The following is a 24372-nucleotide window of genomic DNA, read 5'->3' on the forward strand; positions in this document are numbered from 1 at the left end:
ATGACTGATAAAGCCCTGAATATTTTCCTTATCAGAGGTCCACATTTTGGGTGTTCGCTCATTTGCAAACTGAGTTCCTCCAAATGAAACTAATAGTCAAGGTTTCTCTTTATCAGTTGTACTGGGGTTTCATTGGCCAACAAAAATGTATCCATTTAAGTGTACAGTTCCATGGACTTTGACAAATGCTACCATCCATGTAACCACCACCTCAGTCAAGAAAGAGAACATTTCCCATCACCTAATAAAGTTCCCTTGTGCCCCATCCCAGTGGATCCCTACCATCCACATCCAGCCTTAGGCAACCACTGATCTCCTCTCTATACTGCTTATAGGTTAGAATGCTGTTTACGAGAGCCTGCTATACACATAAATATGCAATATGTAAACTTTTGTGTCTGCCTTTTTTCCCCTCTGCTTCAATGCTTTGGAAATTCATCCATGCTGTGGCACAAATCAGTAGACTAAATTAAAATTGTTCCAATTCACAAGCTGATTGTCTCTGTTGAAATCACACAAATACACCAAAATCTCCTAGAACTGGTAGGTGAATTTACCCAGAGTGCAAGATACAAGATTACAGCACAAAATCAATCATATTTCTATATACTAGTAAAACAGCGTTGGAGAAATGAAACTTAAGAGAGGAATACCACGTACCACTCACAAATGAGGGCGATTCTTAGTTGTGAATCTAACAAATGACACATAGTATTTGCATTCTGTAAACTGCAAAACACTGAGGAAAGAAATAAAAGAAGACCTAAATAAACGGAAGAACATAACACGATCATGGATTGGAATATTGACCGTAGTAAAGATGTCAGTTCCCCCTAAATTTATGTATAGATTTAATGCAGTTCCAATAAAAATCCCAGCAGCACGTTTTGTAGGTATAAACAAGCTGATTCTAAAGCCTGTACAGAAAGTAAAAGAAACTAAAATAGCCAAAACAACTGTGACAAGAAGCATAAAATTGGAGTCACATTATCCCATTTAAAACTTATAAAACTACAGTAAACAAACGTCAGTGTGACAATGGTGAAGCAACAGACACACAATGAAATAATTCAGAGGGAAGATTCCAGAACTAGTTTCACAAAATATGGCCAATTCGTTCTGGACCAAGGTGCAAAAGCGACTGAATGAAGAAAGGATTGGCTTTTCAGCATATGCGTGGGAGCCACTGGACGTCCATCTAAAAGAAAAAGAACCTCACACCTTATCCTAAAACCCACTAAAAATGAATCTTAGATATAAACCAGGAACATGAAACTGTAAAACATTTAGAAGGAAATAACACAAAATCTTCAACCTGGAGTTTGGCAAGGATGTTTCAGGTATGACACCCAAAAACCCTTTTCCTCTGTGAAAGACATTGTTAAGGGTTTGAAAAAACAAATCCCAGGCTGGGAGAATGTATTTAAAAATTACATATCCAACAAAGGTCTTGTATCCAGGATATATAAAGAACTGTCAAAACTCAACAGAAAGAAAATAGTGGAAAAAATATCTGAAGAGACAACTTCAATAAAAAGAATATATAGGTGGCAACTGAGCACATGAACAGATGTTCAACTTCCCTGGCTCTCAGGCAAATGCAAATTAAAACGAAGGTGAAATACCAGTCTTCCTGTCCTAAAAACACTAAAACGTAACAAAACCCAAAACAAAACAAGAAAGAAAGAAGCAAGCAAAGAAACAAACCAAGGAAAAACCACCTGACAATACCAAAGGATGTTAAGGATGGGCAGCAACTGGATTTACCACAGGTTACTGATGGGAATGCAGAGTGGCACAGCCACTATGGAAAGACTTTTACTGCTTCTCGTGAAGTTAAACTTACACTTAGCCACGTGACCAACAGCTTCACCCCTGAAGTATTTCCCCTAGAGAAGTTTAAACGTGAGTTCACACAAAAACCTGTACACGAATGTTTATTACAACAGCTCTGTTCATAATCAACAAAACCGTGCCGCAACCCAAATGTCCTTCAACAAAGTGCATTATTCCCATACAACTGAATACTATTCAGTGGTAGAAAGGAGCAAACTACTGATACAGTCAACAACGTGGATGAAACTCAGTAACATTATGCTTAGTGATAGAAGCCAGTCTCAGGTTACTTTTTAAATGGCTCCATTTGTAGGATGGTCTTGAAAAGACACAACTAGCGTGACTGAGAGCAAATTGGTGGTGCCGTGGTTAGGCATGGAGGTAGAGCATGACTACAAATGGCTAGCACTGGGGACTTCTTGGGGGTTGCAGAAATGTTCTGAATACTGACTGTGATGGTGGTTACAAGAAGCTATACAAGTAAGTGTTGAAATTCCTAGAAGGGGATGTCCAGAAGAAGTCTATGTCACTGAACAGTAATTTAAAAATAAAATGAAAGAAATAATGATGCAATAGCCTTTTTCAGTCAAACAAACAAAAAAAGTATTAGGATTGTCCACCAGTGGCCTGTACAATAGAAAATACTGAATGCATTTCTTTAGGATGAATGAAAACCATGCCAAATTTATGCCCAGATCAACACAAAGGAACAAATACCCATAGAAATGGTTAAATATGTGGAGGGGGAGAGGGGAAGGGTTTCTAAAAGATTCCTTTCTTTAAAAGTTAACTGAATGTTTTCAAGACCAATAACAATGCATTATCTGGGATATAATATATGTACAAATAAACTGTATGGAAACAAAAGCAAATAGATGGGATTATAAAAATAAAGGCATACGTGTGTGTAAGGAATCTTATTCTTTGAAGATGAAATGCCCGAAGTGAGAGAGTGGCATGGACATATATACACTACCAAATGTAAAATAGATAGCTAGTGAGAAGCAGCCACATAGCACAGGGAGATCAACTCGGTGCTTTGTGACCACTTAGAGAGGTGGGATAGGGAGGGTGGGAGGGAGTCACAAGAGGGAGAAGATATGGGGATATATGTATATGTATAGCTGCTTCACTTTGTTATAAAGCAGAAACTAACACACCATTGTAAAGCAATTATACTCCAATAAAAATGTTTAAATAAATAAATAAATAAATAAATTTAAATATGTATAGTATACTCTTCTACAGGAACCACTTAAATATAAAACAAAAGGAATAGGTAATAAATATGTAGATTAAAATGGAATACTGAAAACTACCTCAGCAATACATAAGATGGCAATGGAATCAGGTGAAAGAAAAAATGAAAAAGCAAATCCAGGAATTAAGGAAAGAAAGGGAGGGAGGAAGGAAGGAAGGAAGGAAGGAAGGAAGGAAGGAAGGAAGGAAGGAAGGAAGGAAGAAGGAAGGAAGGAAGGAAGAAAGGAAGGAAGGAAGGAAGGAAGGAAAAAAAGAAAGAAAGAAAGAAAAGAAAGAAAAAATGAAGGAAAGAAAGAAATCTACTTGAAATAAGATGGTGAATTTAAAGCCAATACTATTTCTACTTAAACTAAATGTAAATATTCTAAACCCTACAAATAAAAGGCTGAGATTTCTAGATAGAATAGGTGCAGGATTCCATAGTATGATGTTAAATAGGAACGCCCTCTAATGTAGAGACAGAGATAGGTTCAATGAAAAAGATATGCCATGTGAAGATGAATTGTAAGAAAAAAGAGAAGGTATAATAACAGATAAGGTGGATTTTAGGATCAGGAGTATTAACTAGTGATAAACAAGCATATTTAATAATGAAAAAATGGGCTAATTACTCAGGAAAGCACAACAGTTCTCAATGCACTGGATAACTGAACGTTAAATTACATAGAGGGAAAACTGACTGAACTTAAAAGAGATATAGATAGACAAATGTATTTAATAGTTGGAAATTTCAAACATTTTTTCTGAGATTTTCATATAGTAAATAGACAGAAGGCCAATAATGATAAAGAGAACTTTAACAACACTATCAACTAATTACATCTAATTATAGTACATTCCACTCAATAGCAGTAGAACACACATCCTCTTCAAAGGCACATGGGCCATGCAGCAAGAAAGAGCCTCTCTTGGCGTTATAAAACAATACTCCATCAATGAAGAAGGATTGAAGTCATGTAGAGGATGGCCTCTGGGCCCAATGGAATAAAACAAGAAATCCATAGCTAGAAGATTTCTAGAGAATCCCCAAACTTTGAAATTTAATAAGGATTTCACAATAACACACGGTCAAAGAAGAGGCACTAGGGAAATTTGAAAGTATGTTGAACTAAAGGGAAATGTAAACGCAACATATCAACTTTTGTGTGATTAAGCTAAAGCATTGCTTAGAGAGAAATTCTCACTTTGCATGATTATATTTGGAAAGAAGAAAGGGCTAACATCAATGAACTACAAAACTAAGATGCTACCAAAAGAAGTAAAAATTAAACCGAGAGGAAGTAGAAAGAAGGAAACAATAAAGATATCAATGAAATGGAAACCAAAGAAATAATAGACAAAATACAATGAAGTCAATAGCTGGTTCACTCCAAAGATTTATACAATTTATAAACTCAATGTAGACTAATCAAGAAAAAAAGTATTGATAGCTAAGACACAAGTGGCCAGTATCAGGAGTAATAGAGGAGATATGACTTTAGAGTGCAAAAAATGCTAAAATGACAATAAGGGAATATGAAAAACTTTATTTTAAAAATTGACAACATAGAAAAAATGAGCAAATTGGTAGAAAGACACAGCCTATCAAAACACACTCAAGAAAACAGAGAATACTCGAGTAGCCTTATATCTCTTAAAGAAATAGAATTTTTGGCTAAAAGTCTTCCCACAAAGGAAACTCCAGGCACAGTTTTGGCCTCACTGGTGTGTTCTACAGAATATTTCAGGAAGAAATAGTGCCAAATTTGTACAATTCTGCCAGAAAGAGAAAGAGGAAGGAGTACTTCCCAACTCACTCTCTGAAGCTATTGTCCTTATACCAAAACCAGACCAAGACATTGCAAGAAAGTATAGCTGCAAACCAATATCCCTCAAGAACATAGACACAAAAATTGGTAACAAAAGGCTAGCAAATCGAACGCAACAATACATAAAAGAAAATTTTTATGACCAAATAGTGTTACTCTCAAAATGTAAGTTCTCTTGAACATTTGGAAATCAATACATGAAGTTAATCATATTAATAGACTACAAAAGAGAGCCATACCATCACCTCAAATGATGCACATCCTAGGCAGAACAATGGCACCCAAATGTATCTACGTATTAATCTCTGTAGCCTGTGAGTACGTTACCTTACCTGGCAGAAAATACTTTGCAGATGTGATGAAGTTGAGGATCTTGAGATGTGGAGATTATCCTGGATGATCTGGGTGGGCCAATGGAATCACAATGGTCCTTATTTATAAGGGGGTGGCAGGAAAACGAGAGTGAAGAGTAGGACATGTGATGTCAGAAGCAGAGGTCAGAGAAGAGAGAGGTTGCAAGATGCTATGCTGCTGCCTTTGGACATGGAGAAAGGGGCAGGATCCAAGGAGTAGAGGCGGCCTCTAACATAGGAAAGGCAAGGAACAGATTCTTGCCTGGTAGCCTCAGAGGAACATAACACTGTAGACACATTGACTTTGGCCCTGTACAACCCATTTCAGACTTCTGACCTCCAGAACTCTAAGATAACAAACTTGTGTTGTATTAAGCCACTGAAGCATGTGGTAATTTGTTAGAGCTGCAAGAGGATACTAATCTAGTTCAGGAAAAGCATTTAACAGACTGTAACACCTACTCAGATTAAAAGTTCTCTGGAAACCAGGAATAGGAGAGACTCCTCAACCTGATAAAGTTCACCTAAAACATACTTCACAGTTCAAAGCTGAAAGCTTTCCCCTTAAGATCTCTCACCACTCCTGATCAGCACTGGGCTGGCAGTCCTCACTAGGGCATTAAGGCAAGATTTTGAAGTATGCAAAGTGGAAAGGAAGGAGTAAAATTCTCTTTATTCATAGATGAAATAAACCATCTACATGGACAATCTTTAAGTATCTTTTTAAAAAATTACTAGAACTACTACTGGTGAGATAAGCAAGGTTGCAGGATATGAGGTTGGTAAACCAAAGTCAGTTACAGTTATCTATTGTGAAAACAAGCAACTAGAGTCTTAAACAAAAATGTCATTCATAATTCACACAAAACATGAACGACTTACAGGTGAATTTAACAAAATGTGAGTGAAGTTGTAAAATGATACACAGTAGGAATTGCCGAGAGAAATTCACAACCAAGTAAATGAAAGGAGACATGGATCATGTGTTTGGATTTTAAGGCTCAAATATGTTAAGAAGTAAAGTGTCCCACAGTTGATCTATTGGTACACAGCACTTCGAATGACTAGAAAGCAGCAAGATACTTCTACAACATTTACTGACATACAGAGGATTGGAATAGCCCAAACAACACAGAAAGAGAATCACATATTTGGAATTCTCAAATTGCCTAACTTTGTAAATTACTACAAAGGTACAGTCATCAAGATAGTGTGGTACTAGCAAAAGGATAGACGTATAAACAAATAGAAAATGAATAGAAAGTCCAGAAAGAGACGTACACATGTAAGGGCAATTGCTTTTCAACAATGGTGCTAATGTAATCCATTGGGGCAAAACACGCTTTCAACAAATATTGAAGAAGCATTGAGTATGCATATGGAAAAATGTGACTTTCACATTACTTCAAATGACATACAAATATAAGCCAAAATAGATAATATGCATACATGTAAAGGGGAAAATTATAAATTATAAAACTTGCTCATGAAAAACCTATGTTAGTTAGTTAGGCAAAGACTTCTTAGAACACAAAAAGCATGAACAGTAAAAGAAAAAATCAGAAAACTATAAAAAAAATTTTTAATGCAAATGAGAAATTTTGCTCCTTGGAGGATCCTGTTAAGAAAATAAAATCCAGTCACAGAGAAAAAGAACACATTTGTAATACAGAACTTACTTGCACATCTGAATATATAAAAATCTCTTACAACTCAATAACGGGAACCCATAACTTGTTTTTAAAATGGGCAAAATATTTGAACAGTCATTACCCTAAATAAGATACATGAAAGGCAAGTAAACACATATAAAGTTGCTCAAAATCATTAGTCAACAGGGAAATAAAATTTAAACCCAAATGAGATGGCACACCACAACTACTAGAATGAATACAATTCTTATGGCTTAGTATGGCAAGCGCTGGTGAGGTGGAGCCACTACAGATTTCAGACGTGTGGGCACAAAGATTAGGTACTTCCATAAAAGTTTGGCAGCTTCTTATCAAGGTATGCATACGACTACCACGTAATCTAGTCATTCCAATCCTAGGTATTGAACCCAGAGAAATAAGAGCACATGCCCACACCAAACTTGTACATGCATCTTGGTAGCAGCTTTATTCATAATGTCCCCAAACTGAAAACATCCTAAATGTCCATCGATTGGTGACTGGATTATCAAACTGTGGCATATTCCTACAAAGGGTCAAAAGGAACAAACCACCAACATACACAATGCCTAGGAAAATCAAAAGAATTAAGTGGAAGACCAGAAACAGAATACTGCATACCTTCTGATTCATTTTGTACACAATTCTTGAGAAGTCAAAACTAAAATGAGACAAGGAAGGTTGTTGATCGCCCAGGGCTAGAAGTGGGATGAGGAGAATGACTGCAGAGGCACATGGGGAACTTTGTGGGACACTGGAAATGTTCTCTATCTTGATATTGGTGGTGGTTACACAGACGTTCCAATGTGTCAAAACTCATCAAAGTGTACACTCAAATGAATATAGTTTATTGAGTGTAAATCGTGTCTCAACAAAACCAAGAAATAAATGGAGCATATAAAAAGCAAAATATCTGAAAGCAAGAAATGAATGGATACATTCTCAACAGGTAAGACATGGTAAAGAGAGAATCAGTGTGCTAGGTAAAAATATACAGGATAAAATATAGAGAGAAAAAAGGATGGAAAATACAGAATAGGTAGTAAGAGATATAGTGGATGCAGAGGCTAACATAGGCCTGCTATTTTAATTGGAGTTCCATGAAGACGTGACAGAGAGAAAAGTGTCTAGGCCACAGTTGAACAGATAGGGACCATGGTGTTTCCAAAACTGACAAATAACATGTCCCTTCCAGACTCAAGAAACACTAAGGAGCCCAAGCAGGATAATTCTGAAGTAAAGATCTCTTAAATTTGTATAGTCAAACTGCTGAAAATCGAACAAGGAGAACATCACGAAAGCAACCAGGGAAAATCAAGCCATGGTCTTCAAAAGAGGACGATGAGACTGACAGTCGACTTTCAACATAGTCAAGGAAGCCAGAAGTACGTAGAATGATACATTCCAGGTGCTGAAAGAACAGAACGGCCAATGTAGAGCTCTATAACCAACGAAAAGATCCTTCAAGATGAAGGTGAAATAAAGATATTTTCAAACAACCAAGAGGGTGAATGTTTCATATTCTTACCATATGATCCAGCCATCATGCTCCCTGAGGTTTACCCAAATTTGCTGAAAACTTTTGTCCATGCAAAAACCTGCACACAAATGTTCATAACTGCTAAAACTTGGAAGCAATCATACAGCATGGTGACCATAGTTAATAATAATGAATTGCATAATTGAAATTTGCTGAGAGAATAGATAGCAAGTGTTCTCACCACGAGAAAAGGGTAACCATGTGAAGGGATGGATATGTTAATTAGTGTGATTGTGGCAGTCATTTCACCATGTATATTTATGTCAAATCATCTCACCGTACCTCCTAAATATATACGATTTTTATCTTAATAAAGCTGAAAAAACAAAAGATGCCTGGCAACAGGTGAATGGGTAAACCGTGATACATCCATACAATGCAATATTATTCACTAATAAAGAGAAATGAGCGATCAAGCCACAAAGAGACATTTAGGAACCTAAAAAGTGCATTGCTACATGAAAAAAGCCAATCTGAAAAGGCTACCTTCTCTATAGTTCCAAGTGGACAATATCCTGGAAAAGGCAAAAGTATGGAGACAGTACAAAGGTCGCCAGGATTCCAGGGGAGTGAAGGAAAGAGGAATAGGTGGAAGCAAAAGGCAATTTTAGGACAGTGAGACTATTTTGTATGTGACAGTAATGATGGACACATGTCATATTACGTTTGTCAACAGTACAACACAAGGAGTAAGAGTTGACCCGAATGCAAGCTATGGGCTTTAGTTAATAATTTTCAATTGTAACTCATGGACCACAATAACGCCAGATGTAAATGACAGGGGAAACCAAGAGCAGGGTGCAGGTGGCGGGGAAAAGGAGTACGTGGCAACTCTCTGTACTTTCCGATCAATTTTACTATAAGCATGGACTTGAGTCATGAGTCCCAGACTTTCAGTGCATATGGCAGAACAGGTGTAAAATGAGAATGTTATTGATGGTGGGGAAAAGGGGAGATGTTACTGAAAGCTTTGGACTACATTGCAATCAAAGTTAATACAGAATGTATATTATTTTTTAAAAAATTTTTTTACTATAAGTATAAACCTGCTCCAAAAATAAACTCTATTAATTTAAGTTAGAAAGGGAAAAGGTTTCCCCAGCACATCCACACTAAAGGAGGTACTTAAGTGTGTTCTTTAAGAACAGAAACAATGACCTCTGATCAAACAGAAAGACATGGAGATAATGAAGAGTGACATACAAGATAAATATGTGGATATATTTAAATGATATTGGTCTTATAAAATGATACTAAAAATAATAATGTCTCTTGAGGTTAAGACTGTATGTGTTTGCGTGTTTATATCTACGAGGGATTAAAATTCATTACAGCAACAATATTAAAGTAAGGAGTGGGTAAATATAGACCACATGTTCCAACATACTTACATTTTCTGTGATGAGATAAAGGGACCAATTTATTTTAATTTTCTATTTTTTTAATGCTATTCTTGTCTGCTTACATTCTTTTTATGTATGTATGTATGCATGTATGTATGGCTTTGTTGGGTCTTCGTTTCTGTGCGAGGGCTTTCTCTAGTTGTGGCAAGCGGGGGCCACTCTTCATGGCGGTGCGCGGGCCTCTCACTATCGCGGCCTCTCGTTGCCGAGCACAGGCTCCAGACGCGCAGGCTCAGTTATTGTGGCTCACGGGCCGAGTTGCTCCGCGGCACGTGGGATCCTCCCAGACCAGGGCTCGAACCCGCGTCCCCTGCATTGGCAGGCAGATTCTCAACCACTGCGCCACCAGGGAAGCCCACCAATTTATTTTAGACTTTGAGAAGTTAAGAATGCAGGTTGTAGTCTCCAAATAACCACTAAAAGAATAGTAACAGAGTGAATAACTATCAAGGTGATAGAGGTGGGAAATAGAAAAAATTTTAAATTAATCAAAAAGAAGACAGCAAAACTAAGAGATAAATGAGCATAGAGAAACAGGAATAATAGAAAATAGTAAGATGGTAGATATAAAGCTAAGTATATCGATAATCACATTAAAGGTAAATACTCCAATCAAAAAAAAAAAAACAACAGCACAAAGATTAGCAAGCTGATTGAAGAAGGAGGAGGAGGAGGAAGAGGAGAAGGAGTAGGCAGAAGAAGAAAAAGAAGGCAATATATGCTTACGGTATATGCTGCTTCAAATATAAGTATACAGAAAAGTTAACATTACAAACTGGTAAAATATGTACCTGAAAAGTACTAATCAAAACAAGCTGGTGTACCTCTATTTATATCAGAAACTTTGGCCTCTGAGGCAAAAAACCATTATCACAGGTAAATATAATGAGTGTTAACAATCATAAAGGGTTCAAATTCACCAGGAAAATAAAACACTTATGAGTCTGTTTGCACCGAATAATGTGATCTCAGTATATGATGTAAACCTTGGCACAGCTGCAAGGACATATACATTACTACACAATCATAGTAGGAGATTTCAAAACACTTCTCTCCGGAAACGATACATCACACACATAAAAATTTGCAAAGACATGAGAGATTTGAAAACTACAGTGAACAAACTTGGCAGTATATATTTATACATTCCTATCAACATTCAGCTCAGCATTCAACTCCACAACTGCAAGATACACAGTCTTTTCAAGTGCTAACGATGTTTACTAAAAAAGACCACATGTTGACCATAAAGCAAGTCTCAGAAAATTTCAAGACAATGAAATAATGGAGTATATTCCCTGACCAAAATGCTATTAAGCTATAAGTTAATAAACAATGATAACTAGAAAATCCCCCCTGTTTTAAAATTAATATCCTTCTAAATTACCCAGAGCTCGAAGAAGAAATCAATTAAATTATAAAATATTTTGAACTGACTCATAATGCAGATTTGGGGGATCCAGCATCAATACGTATACTACCAAAAAAGAAAGGCAAAAAAATCAATGACATGTGCGTCTATCTCAACAAGGTGATAGAACAGCAGATTCAACACAACGAAAGCAGGAGAAATGAAATAAGAACAAGAGCATTAATCAGTTAGAGATAAAATAGCCAAGGTTGGTTCTTGGTAAAGACAGCACAACTGACAGTCAGCTCATGTAAGCTCGAACAAGAAAAGAGAGAAGTTATCTAAAAATCAATGTCTGGAATGAATGAGGAGACATGATTATAGATACAATAAAGATATCGAAAGATCATTAGTCAAAATCATGAGCAACTTTATGCAAGAAATGTGAAGTTAGTTATAATGTACAAGTTTCAAGAAAGCACAACAAAATGACACCAAAACAAACTAAAATCTAAATTGTCCTATAAATACTAAATGAATGGAATCTGAAGAAAACAACAGCAAAAACGATTTCCATATTCTGATGGCCCCACCAATCAATTCTACAAAACTTGAAAGAAGAAAGAACAGCAATCTTACATACAAGGCAGAAAGTATAAAAAACAGGACTCACTTCCCAGCTTGTTCTAGGAGGCCTAAACGTTATAAGACATGAAATATACAGGCCAGTATTTCACATAAACATAGAAGGAAACATTGTGAATAAAACACTGGCAAAACCAATCCAGTTATATGCTTTGAAAGGATAATATATCACAAACAAGTCAAGACTACTCTAGAAATGAAGTGGTTCAACACTTGAAAAATTAATGTATTTCATAGAATTAACATATTAAGGATAAAAACTATTATATTTCCTATAGATGCAGAAAAAGTATTGTGTGAATTTGATTGTCAAAAAATAAACATCCAAGGATGTGGAGAAAAGGGAACCCTTGTGCATTGTTGGTGGGAATAAAATTGGTATAGCCACCATGGAAAACGATGTAGAGGCTCCTCAAAAAATTAAAAATAAAACTACCATAAGATCCAACAATCCCACTTCTGAGTATACATCCTAAGTAAAGGAAGTCACTATCTCGAAGAGATATCTGAGCCCTCCTGTTCATTTCAGCACTATGCACATTAGCCAAGACTTGGAAACAACCTAAGTGTCCATCGGCAGGTAAATGTATAAAGAAAATGCAAGATATATATAACGGAATATTATTCAGTCATAAAAAAAGAATGAAATCTTGGCATTTTGATAATATGAATGGGCCCTGAGGGCAGTACGCAAAGAGATATAGGTCAGAAAGTGAAAGGCAAATACTGTATGTTCTCACGTATATGTGGAATCTAAAAAAGCCAAACTCATAGAAACAGAATAGATTGGTGGTTGCCAGAGGCGGGAGAGTGGGGGAAATGGATGATGTTTGTCAAAGGCTACAGACTTCTAGTTAAAAGACGAAAAAGTTCTGGGGGTCTAATGCACAGCCTTGTGATTATACTTAACAATACTGTAACACATACTTAAAAGTTCTAAGGGAGTAAATCTTAAATGTTCAAACCACACCACACACACACACACACACACACACACACACACACATTGTAATTATGTGATAAAAGGAAGCTGTTAACTAACCTTATTGTGGTAATCATTTCACAGCACGTACCTGTATGAAGTCATCACGTTGTATCCCTTAAGCCTACACAATGTTATATGCTAACTATGTATCAATAAACTGGTAAATAATTTAAAATGCAATATAAAAATAAACATCCATTTATGATTTAAAAAAATCCTCCTAGCAAACTAGGAATAAAAGGGTACTGTCTTAATCCAATCAGAATATCGTTTAAAAGCCTACAAAATCCACCTCACTTAGTGATGAAATGTTGAAAACTTCCTCTCTGAGATCATGAAAAAGACCAGGCTATCCATTATCACCACAGATATTGCCACAGGGGAAGAAAGTAATAAAAGTGATCCTGCAAGTACAGCCTTAAAGGAATCAGAGAACACGGGTATGAATGTTCACCACAGTAACATTTTTAATACTGCAGGACTGGAAAACTACTGAAATGTCCATTAAACATAGAAGGCATAACTAAGTTGTGGTATGTTCATACAAATGTAATTACTATTCAGTAATGGAAATCAATGAACTACAGCTAACACTACAACAAAAATGAATAGCAATACATAAAAATATAATGTCACGAAAAGAAAGCTAGATTATAAGAATACGTATTTAGGTGTGCAGGAGGGATAAATTAGGAGTTTGGGATTAGCAGATACAAACTACTACATATAAAATAGATAGAAAACAAGGTCCTAATGTATAGCACAGGGGAACTATATTCAATGTCCTGTAATAAACCACAATAGAAAAGAATATGAAAAAGAATATATATATATATATATATCTGAATCAGCTTGCTGTACAGCAGAAACTAACACAGCATTATAAATCAACTATACTTCAATAAAATGTTTTTTAAAAAGGATACATATTTATTATGTGTAATAAGTTTCACAAACAGGCAAAATTATAGTGCTAAAAGTCAAATACTGGTTAGATTTCCTGAGGTGGCAGATGGTAGTGACCAAGTAGAGGCACAATGGTGCTTTGGGGTTGCCGGCAATGCCAAATATCTTGACCTGGATTGCAGTTACTCAGTCGTTTGTGATGTAAAAATTTACTGAGCAGAACATTTACGTTTCGTGCAATTCCATTTTTGTGTTGTATTCCATTGAAAAGTTAATACTATTCAGATAAATAGACTCCCACGAGCATATATAAAGAATAGACTCTTCAGTGATTTGTATATTTTCTGACCACTATAAACTATAAAATGCCATTAAAACTGTAAATTGATAACAAAGATCATTCGAAAATCCCCCATATGTTTGTAAACGAAGACATACCTCCTAAACAACCCATGTCTCTGAGAAGAAATCATTGAAATTAGAAAATATTTTGAACTAATATTGAAAACTTGGGGACCATTGCCTGCTATAATTGTGAAATCTCTACCCTTGGGATGGTTCGACTACCCAGGGAAGAACCTCCTGCATCTATGGGAAAAGGCAAGATGCCGGCACTTTGTATAGCAAATTGGGCATGAGGCTGAGGATCGAACTTTTGTGTACAGTACATTTTTCACTTAAATCCCTATGTTGGGTTTGGATGCCTGCTTTCCCCTGATCCCGAGGTTCCAAGTCCATAAGTCTGCTGATTCACTCCCTCCAGAGAGTAAGTCTCTCCTCAAACTCCCTAGGGTTAGGAGAAGGCAATTTGCCCAGGCTACAGGTTGTTGAGAGGGGCTCTGGGTGTCTAAATGTTTCTTAACTATACCTAAGAGCAATCGTGCAATTTACAACCCCCACTACTACCCCTAACTTGTAGGGGTACTTGCCATTGCCAATCTCGCAGACAGTTTGAAGGTCTGGTGAGGGAGGTTAAAGACTGTTGCTTTGGGGCTTTCCTCACTGCTCGGCTCTTAAATCAGCTAAGTCAGATAGCACTCATCTGTCTGCTTTCCACCTTCTAATACTTTATAATTATTATTGTCTCCTCGCCCATCCTTTTTGTCCTTGTGGGGTTAGGCCTCTAAGAAAAAGGATCTAGCCAGGTGAGAGGGAGGAGGAAGAGATGGAAGAAGAAAGAATGAGCAAGAGAATGGATGAAGGACACAAACAAAGGTGCCGCTGTGGAACTTGGAAGCAGGAACAAGGATGCACTGACAAGATGAAACAGCTCCTTACCCTGTTTTGGTCTGTTTGTTAGTCAGATTCCAAGAAGTGGGCATCCCGTTGGATTTCACTTTTACACCTTCAAGAGTGGGCTGGACACCTTATGTGAGAGTCCCATCATGCTGCAAACGATGGAAGAAGGTAGTTGCCCCCCACGTGAAAGAGAAGGCAGTTACCTAAAGAGGCAATAAGACGATGTTGGGTGGCAGGATGCCAAATACTGATGACATTCCCTTCACTGAACCCACCACGGAAATGAGGTCCGCTATTGTTCACACTCAAAACTCCTTGTTGTTTAATTACATATCACTTATCATAATTTGCAATGGAACGGTAATGTCTGCAATTAATTTTATGATGCACTGTCCGATGAAGCTGGAAGCTCAAAATAAATGGCCCATATTAAGCCAATCATAATTGAGTGAATGAATTCTTAGTCGCTTCATACTAGGGGCAGGCGAGCGGGTGGGAGGAAGAACAAAATACAGAGGGAAGGAGGAAGGGCAAAGAGCAAGGCACAGTGGAGGACCAGAAGGAAAAACTAAGGAGGGAGAGAAGAGGCGAGGGATACGGGAAGACAGAGGAGGGAGAAACTGAACGACAATGCAGGGAGGACAGAGCGAGGCGGGAGAGGAGAGATGAGAGGGAGATGACGTATGTTGAAGGGGTCGTAGCACAGCTTCGCCCACAAGAATCCTATGGGCCAGCCAGCATGATGCACAGAATGACGTCTGTTTTCATTGTACGTGTGCATGTGCATGCGCGCATGCATGCACCTTTGTGTTTTCTGTGTAATAATAATTACAGGGATCAACGTGCCTGTGGAAATTGTGAATTCTTTCAGTATGAGTGCTTTGCTCATATTGAAAGAATTTGCTCGAATCTCTTCTCCCAAGGGCCTTTGTGTCAAGACCACCTTTGCTTTCCGCCCACAGTCCAATGCATCACTCAGCTTCAGTTTCCATGGTAACCAAGGTATTGTTTCCTGTCACGTCTAGGGACTAAGGATGAGACAAAGAGAAAGGCAGAGAAATGTGTGAGCTCTGTCTTCCTCTGAGGTACACAAGCTACTATTTAGGGATTTAAAAAGCACATTCTATTTAATTCTACGTTGCCCTGCACCCACTGCCTGGTGGAGGAGGATAGAAATTGTAGAGCAGCCCAGTATGAATCTAGAATTTCTACCTCTCCACAGTGCACTTACATGGTTGGGAGACGTACACTTCCTTGACCTTTAGCCACCTTCTTACCAGCAATCTTTTGTTACCTCCAAACCATGCCCATGGATTCCAGGACTCTGGCTACCCAACTCACTTCCCCTGTTCTCACCTTGTAGCCTCTGTCTCACTGTGTGGGTTTCCAGTAGCCCCAATTTTCTAGCACAAACCTCAGTTCCAGCCAGGTTTCAGAAGTACTGCTCCCAGAAAAGTTCCATGATCCCCAGTAGGGAAGTCACACAGGACAGATGACTCCCTCCTCTCCTCTTTGTTCTGGGAGACCTCTACCCAGACCATGAGACCAGTTGATAGGACTCCCACTTCCTGCCCCACCCCTGTTTTAGCAGGGCCTTGGGGAGACTCAGAGGAGACAGGTCTCTGCCAGCCTCCTGAATTTGGAAAGCAGCAGAACTAAGCAAGCACCTCTTTCTCACCCCCTTATCCCAAATAACCAATTACCTCCTTTGCATTTTCTCCTCATTTCAGAGGCCAGACAACCACGGTCCCAGGCAGGACGTGAGATGTCTCAGGACACCAGTTTGTGAGCAACGGCAGCACAAAACCTGGGGGTATGTCCCCATCTACCCCTCCCTTCTCTCTCAGTGTTGTAGGATGTCTCTAGAAGTCCATTTGTCCAGCCCTGCTATCATTTCCTGGGTCCCAGCTGCCCACCACTTCCTGAGTACTGCAACCCCTCAATCCAAAATGTCTAAGGAATCTCCTTTCTACTCCAACTGAATGACCTGCACTGAACCGAACCCAAAGGCTTGCCCATCCTCCTGACCTCGGGGTCTTTTTCAGATGTCCATCTGTTTTTGGAAAGGGGGTTTGCCTCATATCCACTCTCAGTATCCACTTGCCAGCCGCTTCTCTGTGTCACACCTCTTTCAGAGGATCCCAGATCTGCTTGGATGCTGGTCTCTGCCTGGATGCCTGGGAGGAGAGTCCCTTGGAGTAGGACCAAAGAGGAACAGTAATGCAAGGAAGGTAATGTTTTCCTGGAATGTCCTGCTCCTTAAATCCCCCCAAACACCACTCTAGACTGTATGGGAGAAGCACATTTTAACAACAGGTGAAAGGTAACTGAGGGAATGATAATAGGGAACAAAACTACTAGGAAATGATGGCTAAATATCAATGTTCCTAAAGTCCAGGGAAAATCACCCATCTCCTGCTCCCCCACCCCCAAGAGTTAAGGCCTTCTGGGAAGATTCCATTCTGGGTTGATCTCTGTTCCTAGCTTTCCTTGAAGACTGCCCTTTTCTCTCCCTTGAAAAGGAGAAAGTCCCCTCCATTAATATCCTCCATTGTAAGGATTTCTTATTCTCTTAGCAGTGGGGTCTACCCAAATTTTCACCCTCCCCTGAATATGCAAACACACACAGACACTCACAGACATGCCAATAGAACTATCAGTGGCACGCAATAATCCCTAACCCATACATTTCTCAAAATTGAAATTTGTCAGTCTAGATTAACCTCCAGAACTCATTCTGGATCTCTTGGACTTCAAACCGCATTTCCTCATCCTCTGGCCATTGTTGGTGCACTAATCTCTCATTCTCAGTTTGGCCTTGCATGGGGATGTAGGTATCAGCACATCTGTAAGTAAGAGTATGAAGCATGGGGCATGTGAGTTATAATTTTAACAAAGTCAGTGTCTCCAGTTCATCTAATCTTTACCCCCACCTTTTAAAAGATTTAACCGCTGCAGATGACCACCACTGTTTCTCTTGCATCTCCAACTTCTCCTGCTCTAGCGGTTATTCCCACCAGCAAACAATCAAAGTCCACTGTCCTCCATTTTAAACAATACCTTCCCTTGCTGACACTTCCCTACCAACTATTGTTCCATATATCTGCTGCCCTTCACAGCAAAACTTTCACGATAAGTTGTCTCCACTTCCACACCTCCACCTCCGACAAGTCTTGCATGCCCTTCTGTCTTCTAAACTGCTTTTTTCTTGTTCTCCAATAAGTAGCATGATGTCAAATCAAAGCATCATTCCTCCGCCCCTGTTTGACTTCTCAGTGGCTTTGAACTTGCTGCCTACTTCCTCTTCCTTGAAATCTTCTGGATTTCATGAAATCGCTCTCTCCTGGTTTTCTTCCTTCCTGTGTGGATCTTATTCCTTTGACTCATTTTTGGGGGCTCCTCTTCCTCTAAGCTCGTCTACAGGTTGCCACGCTCGAGGTTGTGGCTTTGGGCTCTCTTTTCCTTCTTTTGTGCATTTTCCCTCTTAGAAATTTCTTTTAATCAGTTTGTACACATTGAATATGTACAGCTATTTGTATGTCAATCATACCTCAATAAAGCAGTCTAATAAAATGTTTCTTTTCCTTTTATGACTATAAATAATATCTACATCTGCCAATCTCTGTGTGAATCAGGGTGTGCGATTATGGTCAGCAGAACAAGGCTCAGGATCGCTTAACCAAAAATAAATCTTACTCAAGGATATCAGGTTGCTCATGTTGTCCATCGAGACCTGGAGAACCAGGATTGGAAAGCAAGCAGGAACTAGGTGAGTCTGAGAAGTAGAACCAATCATGAAAGGCATGCATGAAGAATAGCGTAGTTTTGATATTTTTGCTTGTAGCATTGCAGAGGTTGCATTGGGGGCTATCTCTCCCATATCATTTCCTATTACAAACCTTTATATTTATCTGCTTTATAAATAATTTAAAGAATATCTATATTTTATACTGATATATAGGCATGCATAGATGTATGTAAATCTAGCAATATACTATGAACACTATGGGTGCCTTCAGAAATTCTTTTTTTTTCACTTTAAATAATGGATTGAGATACATTCAAATACCATAAAACTCATACTTTAAGGTGTACAGTGCAGTGATTGTTAGTATATTCATAGAGGTTTGCAACTATCATCATAATATAATTCAAGAACTTTTTTCTTTCCAAAAGAAACTCAGTATTTATTAAAGTCACTTCCAATCCCTCCCCTTTCTCCAGTCCCTGGGAATCTCTCTTTTCTGTTTCTCAGATTTTGCATACATTTAACATTCCACGTAGAAGGATTATACAGTAGATGGCCTTTTTAAACTGCCTTCTTTCATTAATCATTATGTTTTCTACAACATAATCATTATGTTGTAGCATGTATCAATACCTCATTCCTTTAATTGCCAAATAATATTTTATTATATGAATATACCACATTCTCATTATCCATTCATCCTTTGATGGACATTAGTGTTGTTTCCACTATTTGACCATTATGAATAACGTTTTCAGGAACACTATTGTACAGGTTTTTGCTTGACATATTTTCAGTTCGCTTCAGTAGATGTTTAGAGTCAAATTGTCAAGTAAAAAAGTAACTGTAAAATTAGAGCACTCCCTAACACCATACACAAAAATAAACTCAAAATGGATTAAAGACCTAAATGTAAGGCCAGACACTATCAAACTCTTAGAGGAAAACATAGGCAGAACACTCTATGACATAAATCACAGCAAGATCCTTTTTGACCCACCTCGTAGAGAAATGGAAATAAAAACAAAAGTAAACAAATGTGACCTAATGAAACTTAAAAGCTTTTGCACAGCAAAGGAAACCATAAACAAGACCAAAAGACAACCCTCAGAATGGGAGAAATTATTTGCAAATGAAGCAACTGAAAAAGGATTAATCTCCAAAATTTACACGCAGCTCATGCAGCTCAATAACAAAAAAACAAAGAACCCAATCCAAAAATGGGCAGAAGACCTAAATAGACATTTCTCCAAAGAAGATATACAGATTGCCAACAAACACATGAAAGAATGCTCAACATCATTAATCATTAGAGAAATGCAAATCAAAACTACATTGAGATATCGTCTCACACTGGTCAGAATGGCCATCATCAAAAAATCTACAAACAATAAACAATAAATGCTGGAGAGGGTGTGGAGAAAAGGGAACCCTCTTGCACTGTTGGTGGGAATGTACATTGATACAGCCACTATGGAGAACAGTATGGAGGTTCCTTAAACCTCCAGTTAAAGTTAAAAAACTAAACATAGAACTACCATACGACCCAGCAATCCCACTACTGGGCATATACCCAGAGAAAACCATAATTCAAAAAGAGTCATGTACCAAAATGTTCATTGCAACTCTATTTACAATAGCCAGGACATGGAAGCAACCTAAGTGTCCATCGACAGATGAATGGATAAAGAAGATGTGACACATATATACAATGGAATATTACTCAGCCTTAAAAAGAAACGAAATGGAGTTTTTTTGTAGTGAGGTGGATGGAGCTAGAGTCTGTGATACAGAGTGAAGTAAGTCAGAAAGAGAAAAACAAATACCATATGCTAACACATATATATGTAATCTAAGAAAAAAAAAGTTGATGAAGAACCTAAGGGCTAGATAGGAATAAAGACACAGACCTACTAGAGAATGGACTAGAGGATACAGGGAGGGGGATGTGTAAGCTGTGACAAAGTGAGAGAGTGGCATGGACATATATACACTACCAAATGTAAAATAGATAGCTAGTGGGAAGCAACCGCATAGCACAGGGAGATCAGCTCGATGCTTTGTGATCACCTAGAGAGGTGGGATAGGGAGGGTGGGAGGGAGGGAGATGCAAGAGGGAAGAGATATGTATATGTATAACTGATTCACTTTGTTATAAAGCAGAAGCTAACACACCATTATAAAGCAATTAAACTCCAATAAAAATGTTAAAAAAAAACATAAACAGGCAAATAGGCAAAAAAAAAAGAAATTAGGAAAAAAAGAATAGAAAATTAAACTCAAAGTAAATAGAAGAAAGAAATGATAAAAGGAACATTGGAAATCATCAACAGAAAAAATGAAATAATTCAGAAAGTCAACAAATTCAAAAGGTCATCCTTTAAAATATTAATAAATTCTATATTACCCTAGCCAGACAGATCAAGGAAAAAAAGACTCAAAATTGTGAGAAATGTAAAAATAAAAATCACAATAGAGCATAGAGTAATTTAAAAGAAAGTAAAATACACCATAAGAGCTGGATAACAACAATTTGGAACAGTAGATGAAATGGGCAAATTTCCTTGAAAAATAAAACTTATGAAACTGACACAGGGAAAAATAGAATATGTAAATGTTCCTATAGAGAATGTATAATCAAAACGCTCCAAAAAGCAAACTCCATCCCAGTCAGCTTCACTAGTGTATTCTCTTAAACACTTAAGGAGGAAATAATGCCAGTTGTACACAAATTCTTCCAGAAAATTGATTAAAAGTGAAAATGTCCCAAGTCCTTCTATGAGGCCATTATCAACTGGATAAAATGTTAAGTTGCTTAACATTTACAAATCAAGTAATGTAATGTATGTCATTAACAGAATAAAGTCAAAAATTATATGGCCTTCTCATAGATAAAGAAGAAGATTTTGACATAATTTAATATACATTCATGATAAAAACTCTCAGCAAATTAGGAAGAGAAGGAAATGTCCTCAACCTGATAAAAGATATTAATGAAATACCCATGTGTAACATTATACTCACTGGTGAAAGACTGTTTAGTCCATAAGATTGGGAATGTCTCCATTATTTAATACTGTACTGGAGGTCCTCATCAGTGCAATAAGGCAAGAAAATGAAATAAAATCATAAAGATTGGCAAGGAAGAAATGAAAGTGTGATTATTCACAGAATATATGATTTTGTTCATAGAAAATCATATTCAATCTACAAAAAATTGCTCAAAATAACAAGCATGTTTAACATGGTTACAGGATACAAAATCAATTTTTTAAAAATCCACTGTGTCTACACACTAATAATGAATGATCAAAAAACGCAAGTTAAAAAATAACACCATTCAAGGATGTGGAGAAAAGGGAACCCTTGTACACTGTTGGTGGGAATGTAAATTGGTGCAGCCGCTGTGGAAAATGGTATGGAAGTTCCTCGAAAAACTAAAAATAGAACTACCGTATTATCTAGTAATTTCACTCCTGGGTATGTATCTGAATAAAATGAAAATATTAATCATAAAAGATAAATACACCCCAATATTCATAGCAGCATTATTTACATTAGCCAACATATGGAAGCACCTAAGTGTCCATCAGCAGATGAATGAAGATGTGGTGTATATATATATACATATACACACACACACACAATGGAATATTACTCAGCCATAAAAAAGAATGAAATAAGGGCTTCCCTGGTGGCGCAGTTGTTGAGAGTCTGCCTGCCAATGCAGGGGACACGGGTTCGAGCCCTGGTCTGGGAAGGTCCCACATGCCGCGGAGCGGCTGGACCCGTGAGCCACAACTACTGAGCCTGCACATCTGGAGCCTGTGCTCCGCAACAAGAAAGGCCGCGATAGTGAGAGGCCTGTGCATCGCGATGAAGACTGGCCCCCGCTTGCCACAACTGGAGAAAGCCCTCGCACAGAAACGAAGACCCAACACAGCCAAAAATAAATAATAAATAAATAAATAATAAATAAATTTTAAAAAAAAAGACATCCCATTTACTACCAACTCAATTTCAATTCCTGGTACTAAAAAAGCTTACGTTCTTTTTTAAAAAAAAAAAGAATGAAATAAAATCATTTGCAGCTACATGGATGGACCTGGAGGGTATTATTCTTAGTGAAATAAGTCAGACAGAGAAAGACAAATACTGTATGATATCACTTATAGTTGGAATCTAAAAAATACAACAAACTCATGAATATAACATAAAAGAAGCAAACTCACAGATATACAGTACAAACTAGTGGTTATCAGTGGGGAGAGGGAAGGAGGACAGGCAAGATAGGGGTAGGGGATTAAGAGGCACACATTACTATGTATAAAATAAGTAAGCTACAAAGATATATTGTACAGAACAGGAAATATAACCAGTATTTTATAATAACTATAAATGAAGTATAATCTATAAGTTTTGAATCACTATGTTGTACACCTGAAACTAATATAAATTATAAATCAATTATACCTCAGTAGAAAAAATTCTAGGGAGTTCCCTGGTGGTCTAGTGGTTAGGATTTGGCTCATTCTCTGCTGTGGCCCGGGTTCAATCCTGGCAGGAAACTGAGATCCCACAAGCCATGTGGTATGGCCAAAAAAAAAACACCAAATATTATAACCAAAAAATAAATAAATAAAAAATAATGCCATTTAAAATAGTATCAAATAACTCCAAATATCTAAGAATAAATCTAGTAAAAGTGTACAAAATTACAACACCTAAAACTACAAAATATCACTAAGAGAAAATTTAAAAGACCTAAATAAATGCAGAAAGACTGAAAAAAATCAATAGTTTTATGTTATTTCTCCCCCAAAATGATCTATAGATTCATTTTGATCCCCATCAAAACTGCAGAAGACTTTTTGAAGAAATTGACAAATTGATTCAAAAATTATGTAGAAAAACAAAATATTTAGAAGAGGCAAAATATTCTTGAAAAATATGTTACATTACCCTACTTCAGGACTTGCCATAAAGTTACAGTAATCAAGACTAAAAGGGATTGACATGAGTGGACAAATAGGTAAATGGAAAATAATGGACTCCAGAAATAGACCCACATTCACAGTCAACTGATCTTCATGAAAGGCATCAAGCAAATTCAGTAGGTTAAGGTGTCAATGTCCTTCAGCCAAAGACCTCCAGAAACATATGTGTTATTAAACAAGTTGCAACAAGGGAGAACACACAAAATGGAGAATCACGGGTTGTGTCAGTAAAAGGGTGTTTAAAAGAACCTACCAAAGGATTTGAGCTTTGGTTGAATGATTTGGGGAGGGTCTAATGAAGGGAGGGTTCAATGTAGTTTGAATGCTTCAGAAGGCATGGGCAATTTTGTAGATAAGCTGGGTATTCAGCTTATCTACAGGGAGAAGGGACCAGAAGGAGGATAAATTTTTAATTGGTAAAGAAAAAGCAGTCACTCATTTTGGCCAAGAGAGTGAGTGTACAGTATTTTATGTGTGGCACAGGGACATTTTTTTGCATGTACTTAGACAATTATGGAGCAACCATGCTTCAGCTCACTGTATCATGGTCTCAGAATAACCTTGTCTGAGATTGGTATTCTGTGAAAATGCTTATGTTTGTCAGGAGAATAACATGGCCCACCTGTGAGTG

Source organism: Balaenoptera musculus, chromosome X, assembly GCF_009873245.2.
Source record: "Balaenoptera musculus isolate JJ_BM4_2016_0621 chromosome X, mBalMus1.pri.v3, whole genome shotgun sequence".
Classification (NCBI taxonomy): Eukaryota; Metazoa; Chordata; class Mammalia; order Artiodactyla; family Balaenopteridae; genus Balaenoptera; species Balaenoptera musculus.